Source organism: Argiope bruennichi, chromosome X2 (genome assembly GCF_947563725.1).
Source record: "Argiope bruennichi chromosome X2, qqArgBrue1.1, whole genome shotgun sequence".
Taxonomy (NCBI): Eukaryota; Metazoa; Arthropoda; class Arachnida; order Araneae; family Araneidae; genus Argiope; species Argiope bruennichi.
This window is the reverse complement of record NC_079163.1, coordinates 112,736,709-112,749,512: the sequence shown is the minus strand read 5'-3', so window position 1 is coordinate 112,749,512 and position 12,804 is coordinate 112,736,709.

Below are 12,804 nucleotides of genomic sequence, written 5' to 3'. Positions count from 1 at the left end.
TTTTTTTCATTCTTACCAAAATACAAAGAACGATGTAATGTAATGCCTTTGTAAACAAAGAAGCAAATTTAAGATTGAATTACGTAACGTTTATTTAGTATGAGGAGATGAATAAAGTTCTTTTGTTTATATTAATTTTTCTTGCTTACTTTCCTATTTTTCATTACCATAAATAAACATGAAAATAAAAATATGTAATTTTGTATCCGTATTTTTACAAATGTTTTTGCTTGTGTATTTGGGTGTATATTTTTTATGACCAGATAAAGAACTCGTGTCAGCTAATGTGATGCAAAAGGTAAAGAAAAAAGGTATAAGAATTATCTGTTTTCGATAGTTGTGTTTAATACGACCTAAATTTTTTTTACATATATATTTCTTTCTTTCCTTTTGCATATTTTGTGGGTTCTCAAAAAGTAAATACTTTAAAATAAGAAGAATAAAAAAATGAGGATTACTTTTGCAAAATTTAAAAGTGATATGAAAATAAATATGAAGGCTACCATTTATACAAATACGGTTTATATGCATTTAAAGAAGATATGTTCCTAAATCAAATGACATATTTTCATTAACAATTATTGATTGTGAGTATTTAGAAATGTTCTGACACTTTTTTTTGGATAGATTATATCGTATCGCTTTGCACTCGAAAAAGCAATAAAATGCATATTTATATATGCGTGAGAGTAAAGAATCCTTCTAGTTTTCAGTTATATAGTTATTGATTAGTTTTAATTCCTCGAGATTAAATCTGAGTTTTTGCAATTATATGACTTTTATAATGATCCTTATCGAACACGAATGTGAAAACCATGCAATTTTCAAAAGGGCGAGACAAACTTGACATACGAGTCAAAACTTTAATATCATTCACTATGTACTTACTGTATATGAAGATTAAAAGATAAATTTAAACAAAAAAAAACTAATTATTTAAACCAATTATAAAGGGAAAATATAAAACAGCATTAAAGTGATCCCCAAAGATAAAACAGGCAGATAAAAAATTTATGTCTATTTGCTTTCCGCAAATCAATGTTTCTATCTGTTATATTCAGTGGCGTTGGGGGAATAAGTGGCACCTGGGACAGAATCATTTTCTATCCTCAGTCGTCATCAACAGCCTAATATGTATAAGTGGCGCACTGGGAATATCATTATTTTTTTATCCTCTCGCTGTGGCTTTTAAAGGTGACATAAATGCACTAACGTTTAATTTCCATGTCGTCTGGAGTAGATCGTCTGAAGTTAATTGATAATTTTAATTAACTTTTGATCCATATGAGAGAGACTATCTGGTTGTAAATTGGAGAAAAATTGACTATAGGCTTCCAGAATATTTATAATAATGAATTGTGAAATGTATTAAGGACACAAAAGTAGAAAATAAGAAAAATAAAATAAAAAGAGTTCAAAAGCGGCTTTCAGTAGCAAATTGTAAAATTTAAAAAAAAAAAATTATGAAGAATATGGAGTTCAGAGAGAAATTGTGAGACGATGAATGCCATATTATAACGAAATAGTTTAAATTAATATCGTAAGAAAAAATTTGCTAAGCATTCATAAAAAAACATATTGTAAATGTGTTTAAAATTCCATTTATCTTAGAAATTTTCATCAACCCTTACTCTTTTACGATTTGGTTTTGACCTCCATATTGTTTACAAAAAATCATTTTCTACAACTTTCTATTTTTTTATTCAGTGCCCATGCCTGGTATTGAATTACGGGCCACTTTCAAGAAAGTTGATTTCAACATGTCACGGATAAAAAATGCAAAATAAAAATTTTTAAGTACATTTATAAAGAATAAAAAAAAATTTTAAAAAAAGATTTATCACAATTTAAATTATTTTATTTAATTATAGGTTCGGAATTTTTTTTAATTACAAAGCAACACACTTTCTGGATTCAAAGCAACGTAATATAAATCTTACGAAAAGTAATTAATTAGTAATGTTAAAATAATATTGCAAAATTTAAAGATACCTTATTTTAATTTGAACAAATTCGAGTGCACGGCCTTTGTAAATTCAATAAAATTACGAAATTAAATTACTCTGAAAATACCTCAAAAAATATCGTGGCTTCGAGACTCTTCAAAGTTTCGGAGCCCCCAAGCAGTTGCCTATTTTTGCGTATTTAATAATCCTGTCCTAATTAGAATCGAAATTTACATTTTTAAAAATGGAATGAAATTATTTATGAGCGGATGGTGAGAATCTGAAGTTGTAACAATGCAGGCACTACGGATTTTAAAGAAAAAATCGTGAAACAAAAGTAACAGCTACACGTTTTTGATGTTCACTTTTATAATGTTGATATTGTTACAATTGAATTTTGGTTATTTGAGCGCTGATTATTCATTAAGGAATTGGAACATTCTGAACAATGAATAAGAATTAACAGCCTCTATTTGCATACGCTTCATCGAATATTTACCTTATCTCAAAGATACACGAATAACTTTAGCTCGAATAATCGAACTATTTCAGGGTAGACTTACGCGACTTTTCCTCATTGTTGATTGTTTACCAATGTCAAACAGTCAAAAGAGAACATGATAGCATAAAGAAAGTGAATTGGAAAAGCTTGTCAGAGTCATTAAGAATTTGATAACCTTTTAAGGATGAAATGGAAAAGAAAAGTGTCCACGAGATTTGATAAATGTATATGTAAATAGTGAAGAAAGAAAGTAACTTTCCGATTAATTTTTATCATTTCTTTAATGAAATATCTTTCGAGGAAAAGCATTGAGTGTATTTTACAGTCATTCAAGCCGTCAACTTAACAGAAAAATGTATTTATAATACCTTTATTATTAATATTTGAATAAAATGGTGGTTCGTAAGGAATAAATTCCTATATATTTGAGCTTTTTCAGAACAATTGACAGTATTTTTTTTGACAATTTTGTACCAATTGTAGTGATATTTAGGAAATATAATGTAGTTAATATATACTCTTCATTTGAATCAGTTGTAAAGTAACTCAGTAAAGCTACCGTGGAACAACTGCTGCTCTAATTTTAATTAATTCACTACGCTTTTAAATCCACAACTAATAATCTAACGCGATTTACCTTAAACTTCAGGGATTAAGCAGAAAAGAAAAGTTATGCCTTTCTACATTTCGTAACAGAGAAAAAAAAAACTTTATGGAAGATTTAAGTTCTCTGAGTTCTCATTTCTTTTTGATCCGAATACGCCGTTAGAATGGTGCATGGTTTGAAGAGAAGAAAAATAAAAATAAAATCAAGTCTAAGACATTAGAAAAAAAAGGATTTGAAATGCTTTCCTACAGAGGAATTTTTTTGAGCAAAGCTATAATAAGGGGAAAAAAAATAAAGAAACACTAATTTGAAACAAAAAATTAGTTACAAATATTGTAATATTTTTCTAGTTGATTAATACGATAAAAATTTCCCTACATTTATTTTGCGTTTGCACTTCATGATTTTTTTATTGTTCAGCTCTTGTTTTGTAAATTTTCATAAGCTAGAGTAAGTAGCGCAAGAAAAATAATTAAAAACAGTTATTTTGCAGTTAATTTTTAATGAAAATTTAATAAAAAATAGTTAATGCTTAGTCAAAATGTCTTTATTAAGCCGTACAAAATCAAACCAAAAAATCTAATTATTAATTCATTGAATCGCTGATTGAAGAAATCAGATATGTCAATTTTTTTAAAGTTGCATTTTTGCCGTTTTCCGGTTCTAAATAGGGATCTAACCATTTTTATATAAAATAGATTGAAGGTCGTAAATGAATTTGTAAATTTTGTAAAATTTACCAGGTAAAAAAATTAATAATTGATTTAAAAATTAATCATCTTTCTTAAAATCTCAAAATGTTAATATTATTGACCCGTGGATTCTACAATCAGCAATTTAATTACGAAATTATTCAGAACGATAAAATTAAAGGCTACGATAGAATAAAGAAAACGATAAAATAAAGAACGCTTTGCTACACAGTGCAATATTAATAAATTACAATTCTATACTTTAATAAGACGCTATTGATCTTCATCTTAATATTAGTCAAAGGTGCGCTCTGAAGAGAAGTTTCTATGACTTGAAACACTGGCATAATTTTTTTTAAAAATAAGATACAGTTAATGTTAACAAAAGGAAATATCATTTCCAAAAAGTCTTTTACAAAATATAAAGGAATATTGTATTATACAGTGCGTCTCAAAATTATATGGGCAGAAGATTTAAAAAAAAATAGTTCAGAAGTGACGAGACAATCACGAAAAAATAATTAGCATATAGAATCATAACATAAATTTATTACAATACAGAACTATACTTATACCACAGATTTTAGTAAAAGAAATAAACAACACTTTACTTAAGTTGTGTCCAAAATATATGGACAATCAAGAGATTTGTTTTTATAACCATAGGATGAAAAAAAAAAAATTGTATATTCTGCTTTCTGCACACGTGGCGCAACCACTTCGCAATATAAAATCACTCCTCACTCCTCAATTTTGGAATAGTTGGATAGTTTTGCGAATAGTTAGTTCAATTCTCTAAACTAAAATTTGGTGCTTAACGACACAAAATATTAAAGATTTTGATATTTCTAAACAAGAAATCTAAAACAAGACAATGCGATTAAAAAAAGCGTCCAGATTCACCAAAAAGGGTATTCCAGCGGCAAGATAGAGAGATTTTTAAGAACAATTTTAATTCGAAAGAAATCTATTGGTGCAACTGCGAGGATTTTAGCGTTTCTTATTTCAGTATTCAATGTTCACCATCAACGCTAGCAAATTTCATAAATATCTTTGCTGAAATTGCACCATAAAAAGGCCCATGCATTGGACGGATGAACGGTTAAATATTTTCTTCAGTGACAAAAAAAAAAAAAAAATGGCCCTGATGGCTAGGCGTACTATTTCTATAAACTACGATGAGAACCTCACGAGTTCTTAAGTCAACAACAAAGAAGGGTTTCTCTCATGGTGGCGCTTTCTGTTTCAAAGGAACAACGAATATAACTTTTTTAAATAGTTGATAGTGCTCTAAGAATTATCAAAATTCCATCAAAAGCCATATTATCCAATTGAAAGTATCTTAGGAGAGGAAAACCGGAAATTCCAGCAGGACAATACGTCGATTCACATTTCCTATTCAACAAAAGCTAGGTTTACGGAGATTCAAGTGACTGTTATAGACTGTGCAGACCTGAATCCAACAGAAAAATTTTGGGGAGTATTGCACACGAGGTGTATGTCCTGGGTAGTCAGTTTTAGAATATTTAGGAATTAAAACAAGTAGAGAAAAATTGGTTCTTACAACCACAGGTTCCCTAAACACTAGTTCGAAGCTTATCTGATAGTATTTTCAAAATAATTCGAAGAAATGAGTCCAAATTTAAATTTAAATGCAAAATATTCGAAAAGTCTACATATTTTTGGGACAGTAATTTTTTTTTTTAACAAAAACTCTGTAAAACTTATACTATATTTCTTTGTTGTAATGTGCTTATGTCTTGATTCTTAATGCTTCTTTTTTTTGCGATTTTTGCGTCGTTTTTTGAACTTTTATATTAAAAAAAAATTTGCCTGTTCATATATTTTTGAGACGCATTGCATTTCCTTTAGTTTACAACACAGCTATATCCTTTTCCGGTTCCATTACTATTAAATTCTAATAAGTATTTGATAAAGTTTGGTAGATTTAAAATATAAATTCGTAAAAGAAGAAAACAGTAACTGTAATGAAAAAAACCCCGGTCTTTTAGATTCAAGAATTAATATGATTAATTATTATTAAAAATTTTAAAGGATTTGGAATCGATGATGCAAGTTATTGTTGGTCTTAGAAACACAGCCATAACATATGTATATATGAAAGAAAAATTCTCAAATATTCTGTACGTTAAAAAAAATCTCAATACTTTTTTTTTTCACATTTTACTCACTCATACAATAAAGTAAAAAGAAGGTTTTACTGAAGATTTCGTGACAATTTATTAAATAAATTTTAATAATTAAAAGCTGTTTCCATCTATAGAAAAAAATCTATTAGAGTTAATGTTGCCATTCCTATTGAGTAAGAATATTCTAAATAGTTAAAATCATTTGATTTATTTGCCTATCTATAGTCACATCAAACATTTAATTTGACTTTGTATCATCATTTAAAATTATTAAAAATTTGTGGAAAAATTAACTTTCAGTTATTTTTTTATATGCGTTTTATTACAGATAGTAATTTTTCCAGAAACTATGAAATTTGAAAATTACTTAGAGCAACCGATATTCAGATTTTAATTTTTTAAAATATATAATTGCAAATATTAAGAATATTATATATTTAAAATATGCCCTTTTTTTAAGTGCGCATTGTCATACTGTTGAATATTAAAATAAATATATTTTTAATTTTTTATAGTTTACATCACATAGCCGTTAACAGCTGATTTTATATGTAATAACTCTAAATTGGTTATGTTTTAAGTATTTCAAATTTTTCTCTTAAATACTCAAACACAAAGCAAGGTTTTGGTGAAATTCCCGTCACAATAAATTTGATGATGAATATACAAAAGTGCTTGACTTATTTTAAAGTTGTAATTGGTTAGAAGAAGGAGATTTACATTAAAATTCTCCTCTTTAAAAATTTTTCCAGATAATTAAAACACAGTACTTCATTTTGTCCATAGGTGGTACAGTACCTAAATAGCCCATCATTGATTAATTTTTTTATTTATGTTAAGCTTACATATGCAGTTTGGAGGATCTTCAGGTTATTTTTTGCCACGCAGAAATAATAAAAATGGCTGAAAATTTTTCCGAATGAAAAGGCTTATAGAGGAAATTGGAAATTTCCTCTACCAATCAACAAATCAATCGGAAACAAATCAATTACAACAATGCTCAAGAGGTTTTGTACAAAATACAAAAACTCACTGAAACTTAACTTTTCACAAAATTTGAATAAGTGTATTTTATATGCGACTCATTCTTGTTTCCTGAACCTCTCGAATTCATGATGTTTTCCAGTAGCGAAAGGTACATTTTTTAGAGGAGACACAGCCCTCCCTCAGGGAAAAAAAAATATACCTGGTATGAATCCATGACAACAGGTGACCATTAATATAATCTTCAGACCAGATTCATCCTTATATTAAATTTCTCGATAGTTCACTTCTCTAGCTTTCAAACTTCCGCAATTCAGGATTTTATTTTGAATATTACCTAAATACAAAGAACGTAAATAACTAAATTATAACAATGAAACTATCGGTTAAAATTATTTTTGAATAAGGAATGTTTCAAAGCATTAATTTTAATCACGTGTTATTTGATACAAAAACAAGGGCGCAAAAGGTGATAAGCGCTCCTCTGCAAGTCTCTAAAATGCAAATTGTAGCCCAAATTGAATAAACTTTGCCCCACTTGGATGATGTAAACGAAAGAATATGCTCTTGCAAATTTATCTGGAAGGGAGTTACATTCCTTAAAAGTATCATTTTTACAGGTTTTGTTAGAAGAAATTTTCAGTTCAAATTTCAATTTCTTCGGTGATGAAATTATTAACTTTCATTACATATAAAAGAGCAGATAAATAATTAGAGAAAAAAAAGATACTTCAGAAGTAATTTTTTTACTGCTCTTATGTTTTCACAAAATATTTTAATTATTTCTTACATTCTTACCATTCATTGGCATCAAATCTATTAAATATTCATTAGATTCATTTTTAAACATGTTTTTCATCAATTAAATACTTGTTTATATCATTAAAATATATTAATAATATTAAATCATTTATAATATTTATATTTGAATATATCAATTAAATATATTCATAGCATTAAATTAATTTTGTAAAGCAATTCGGCGTAGAATAGGATTCGTCCTGTTAATAAATTTATTTGTATAATTGGAATTTATTTTAATGAAAACTTTTAATGAGTGCTTGAAGGAATATGAATAATTTGTAGTCCAAAATTCTCTGAAATAATTTAGAATATTCAAGAATTATTGGAAAAAACTAATTTACAATTTTAGCGATAACGCAATATTAGAATACAGCTTCTACAAGAAATGATACATTTTGAATTTTCAAGACTGGTTTGACTCGCTGTTTTGTTATTGATGTCACTGATTGTTTGAATCACGCAATGATGGATAATTGACTGTAAAAGACGGGAAAATTAGAAGATATTAGATATATTTTTTAGATGCAAAATTTAAGTTATTTCAGGAGACAATTTTCAAAAATATAAAAAAGCAGCACGCTTGGCGAGATCAAAAAACAATTCTGTTTTGCCTGCTGATTAACTTTTCGTTGAATTTCAAACTATTATCCAAAAAGATATTTAAATATTTGATTGCATCCGTGAAGAAGATCAACTGCCTTAATTTGATTCTTGACGAGAAACTATCAGAAGTTCTTAATCATTTCCAGTTCAATTTATTGTTTAGTAAAAAATAATCAAAAAATGGAAAATAACCCTACAAAAAATAATTCACATTTAAGCTTATTAATTTATTTCAAATTAATAAATTGCATTCAAATAAATAAATTAAAATTATTTTTATATACAGACCAAGATGCTTCCTAAGCCGCATTAAACCATTTCTAATTTCCAATCAAAATAATATATATCTATATATATAATGATATTTTAAAATCTAATTGCAATCCTAATTAATTTCCAAATTTTTATCTTAATTCAGCCTATATAAATTTCATTCTAAAATGTTCTCTTATTTCCTGATCCAATTCCATCTTTTTTATTTAATTAATGCAACCGAAGCTTTGTAAAAATGCTTAGGTCGGCGGTTCCCACACTCCGAGTGATGGGATAAAAAATTGCCAACCTAAACAAATTCTTCTAAAAGATACCTAGATTCTCCTACCGAAATTGACACGTGTAAAGAAATCCCTATCAGAATCTCATAGTATTTAAACACTGGGGAAAATATTCTCTATTGCGCTCTTCTGATGTTGTATAGCTGATGAACTGATACTAGTCCTTCAACGCTTCTTGTACATAAATTATGCCTCCCGGGATGGAATAAAACGAAGTTAAAAATTCCAAGTGTCTTCTCTGTGTTTGGTCATGCCCCTGCTTCAAAAATTATATGTTTATATATATAAATTAGTCTGATAATACCAAAATGATATCACACACCTAGAAAGGGCTAAAGAAAAAAAAATTACTATGTAAAATAGCTTTGGCTAACGAAATCTTGGAGTCGGTTTATAAAAGAAAATATTCAAGTCGAAAGAGATTTATTTTATATAAAAATGAAAACTTGTTAAGAATGTTTCAATAAATTACCAAAATATCTTAAACGGGATATCGACAAAAGACTGATTAATAAGACGAATTATATTTCATTTACTTCGACAAATCATTTAAATTAAATTTAGGTGCTAATAAAATTTTACACAGCTCATTAATTTTTCTGAAATTTTTTACGTCCGTCTGATTTTGCTTTCAGTTGTAATAAAAAGGAAAAAAACAAGTTTTTGTAAAAGAATTTTTAAGAAAAAATTCATTCAGCTTTGTGTTCAATGAAAAGAATCATCAGAAAGTAATCTATATAAAAGAATGCCAGTATTTTCTTTCCTTTCACAGTTCAGTAAATTTTCCAGACTCTGAATCTTAGTTATTATTGGAGACATTTTGGATAAAAAACATTTGCTGCCGACTGATACACTGATTTCGCTGTAGGTGATTCATCAAATGACTAAAATAACAGCTCAGTTTTGACGTAGCCTGTCCGAGATTTAACAGCACTCGCAAAAAAAAACAAAAAACAAAAAAAAACAAAAAAAACGAAAGGAGTGGGGAAAAAAAGCATTATTTATTACAACTGGGACGTGCAGAGTAGAGGAATGCGAAGTCATAAGGAGGCTGGAGGGGGCCGGGGAGGGGGTGGAATCTCGGAAACGAACTATTGAAAGCAAAAATAAGAAAGTATGCATTGTTGAAAAAAGGTTGACATATTTTGTTCGAAAAAAATTTTTCACACAAGAATTATTTTGAATTCACAAATTCATTGAGGAGCAAAATGTAACAAATATCATTGAAATGGAGGTCAAGTAAAATGGATATGGAAAATAGGATTTATAATGCTAAACGGATGAGTTTACTTTAGTTTAATTACATTTACGTCCCGTTTAGAAGAACGACACGAAAGCTATTTTGGGCTGAAGTTCGTAATTTTTAATTGCGATCAGATGACGAGAGCGATACCTGCACTGTCATCTACCTCTGCATAATTTCACACCTCAACAATGAAAAGAATGAGAACATTTCCTTAGTCTTTTTTTATATTTGTTTTTATTTCAGCTTCTTCTTTTTTTCTATCTCGATTTTTTGCTTAATAAGAAGTGAACTTGAAATTTAAATGGATGATGTCTGGTTCATTAGTTAGCCTTAATTGAATCTACTAATCTTTCGAAATGACACAAGATCTATTCTCATGACGAGGAAGCCACCTGAACTGATACCCCATCTCCAAGCTTTCACACCATACCAGTAGGAGAACTAAAAAGATTAAATGTCAACCAGAATGGTATGCATGGCGAATTTTCCAGAAAACAGAGTCTCGAATTCACGGTTTGATTCTAAAACTAAAATTGTGCCTCAAAGCCACCACAGCTTCTATAAAAATGGAGACTTGCCACTGAATTTATAAATAATTTTTTGTTTTTTGTTTTTCAGTTATGAAGTTGTACATTTTTCCTATATTTGAAAATGAAAATAAATATTTATTTTCGATTAAAAGTGCATGTCAGGGAGGATTTATTTCAATTGATATATTGATTTGGACCTCGGATTCGAATCTTAGTGATTAATTACCAGTTATCCACCAGCATTCCAACCAGCTTTTGCATACCTACATACTAGCTGTAACTGTAATATATATCTGTGCATACATAAAACCAATACTGGCAATAACTTTCAGTACCTATTTCCTTATGTCGACATTAATAAAAGCTTTTTATTTTAGCTTTAAAGTGGTTAGAATTATGCATAATCTCATCTACCACACAATTATTACTCTTAGTATGTAAAATATGGAGAGATGCCCTGAGCTGTTTTAGCTTTAAAGTGATTAGAATTATGCATAATCTCATCTACCACACAATTATTACTCTTAGTATGTAAAATGTGGGGAGATGTCCTGAGCTGTCTCAAAGTAAAACATAAATAAAAACAATCAACACGATTTAACAAGTTGCCTAAAAAATGTTAAATATTTCTTGTACGAAATGAAGAATAAATTTGTACTTGGAAGATGTGAGTATGAAATACGAAATGTATTTGGAAAAGATAATTATGAAATATGAAAAACATTTGGAAGAGATGATTATTATACGTTATTTATTCTAATAATCAGAAGAGTATTTTAATTTTTAAAACATTAACTGTCTTTTCAGGTATTTTTATTAAACTTCATATTTTTGAAAATCTGATTTTTTTAAAAATTGATTTTTACTCACTTACTAATGGGTTAGAGTTTTGATATTTTGTAAATTTATTTATTCTCAGTGATTATGCACAATTATATATTTTGTGAACTTATTTATCAGTTAATCGATGAATTAAATTAAATTTTAAGTAATCAAAATGTTTTACTGTACCTAATGGCGATTTCCGTAGTCATGGTGACCGAGAAGGCTAAGGCATCGGTTTTAAGTTCCAGGCTGTGAATTTGAGAAAAAAAACTGATTTCAAATTTCCGCAATATTTTTAATAATAAGTTAAGAATAAAAACTAAAAAGTAATTAACGTTAAAAATTATCTACTTTGTTGTACCCTAATAAAAATTTAGCTTCTTCTTTTTAAGTTTTAAATTCTTTTTACAGTAGCTGCAGCTTAATACGATTGTTTTGGGACTTAAGAAATTTGATAATATTAACAGATTGATGAAAATAACCGAATGGCGCAAAATAGATATATTTTTATCTCATGAAAGGCAAAAGAAACACACATACACTTAAAATTTGTTGAATGATGCTGCATGCCGGGTGTCAAAATATCAAATGGTTGCCTCATTTCGGCGTTAATTGAAGGATTTTCCTCAAAACATTCATCGCCGTCGATACTATTTATTACTTCATCGCGATTACAAAAAAAAAAAAAAAAAAAAAAAAACCGATATTTTAAAATTTTGCAATGAAAAAGCTGTGAAATTTTAAATTGCGCCTCAGCGTTGCATTGACTCATTTTAGGTAGACTTTCATAACTGCTAAGAATTTCGATTTTGTGTTAGATACCCAAATCAGTTCTTTTAAATCCATTTTGATTTCATAATTTAGTCACCCTTAACAGTGGTTTATGGCTGTTCGACAGATTTCAAACCAAAACAGCGGAGCAGCTGTCCTTTTAAAAACAATCCAGAATGCTCTAGACAAAACTAAAGATTGTGAGCCCAGTCCCATGAGAAAAATGAGGCGCAGATGTTTCCTTCCAATTGGAGTAAAAACTTCCTCGAGTATCGATCGTTAACGCTAGTTGAAAATGAAGGATCTGTTGATTCTCTTCTTCAAACCTGACAATATTAAACGATGAAGTGATCACATTACGCGAATATATTTGTGTATACATAAATACGTCTATTCGGGACCAGAGGATCATTTGAATTTAACCTTATCTGCGATTACATTAAGCTCTGTCCATAGTATTAAATTTGGAGATTGTGATCTCAGTCTCATGAGAAAAATGAGGCGCAGATGTTTCCTTCCAATTGGAGTAAAAACTTCCTCGAGTATCGATCGTTAACGCTAGTTGAAAATGAAGGATCTGTTGATTCTCT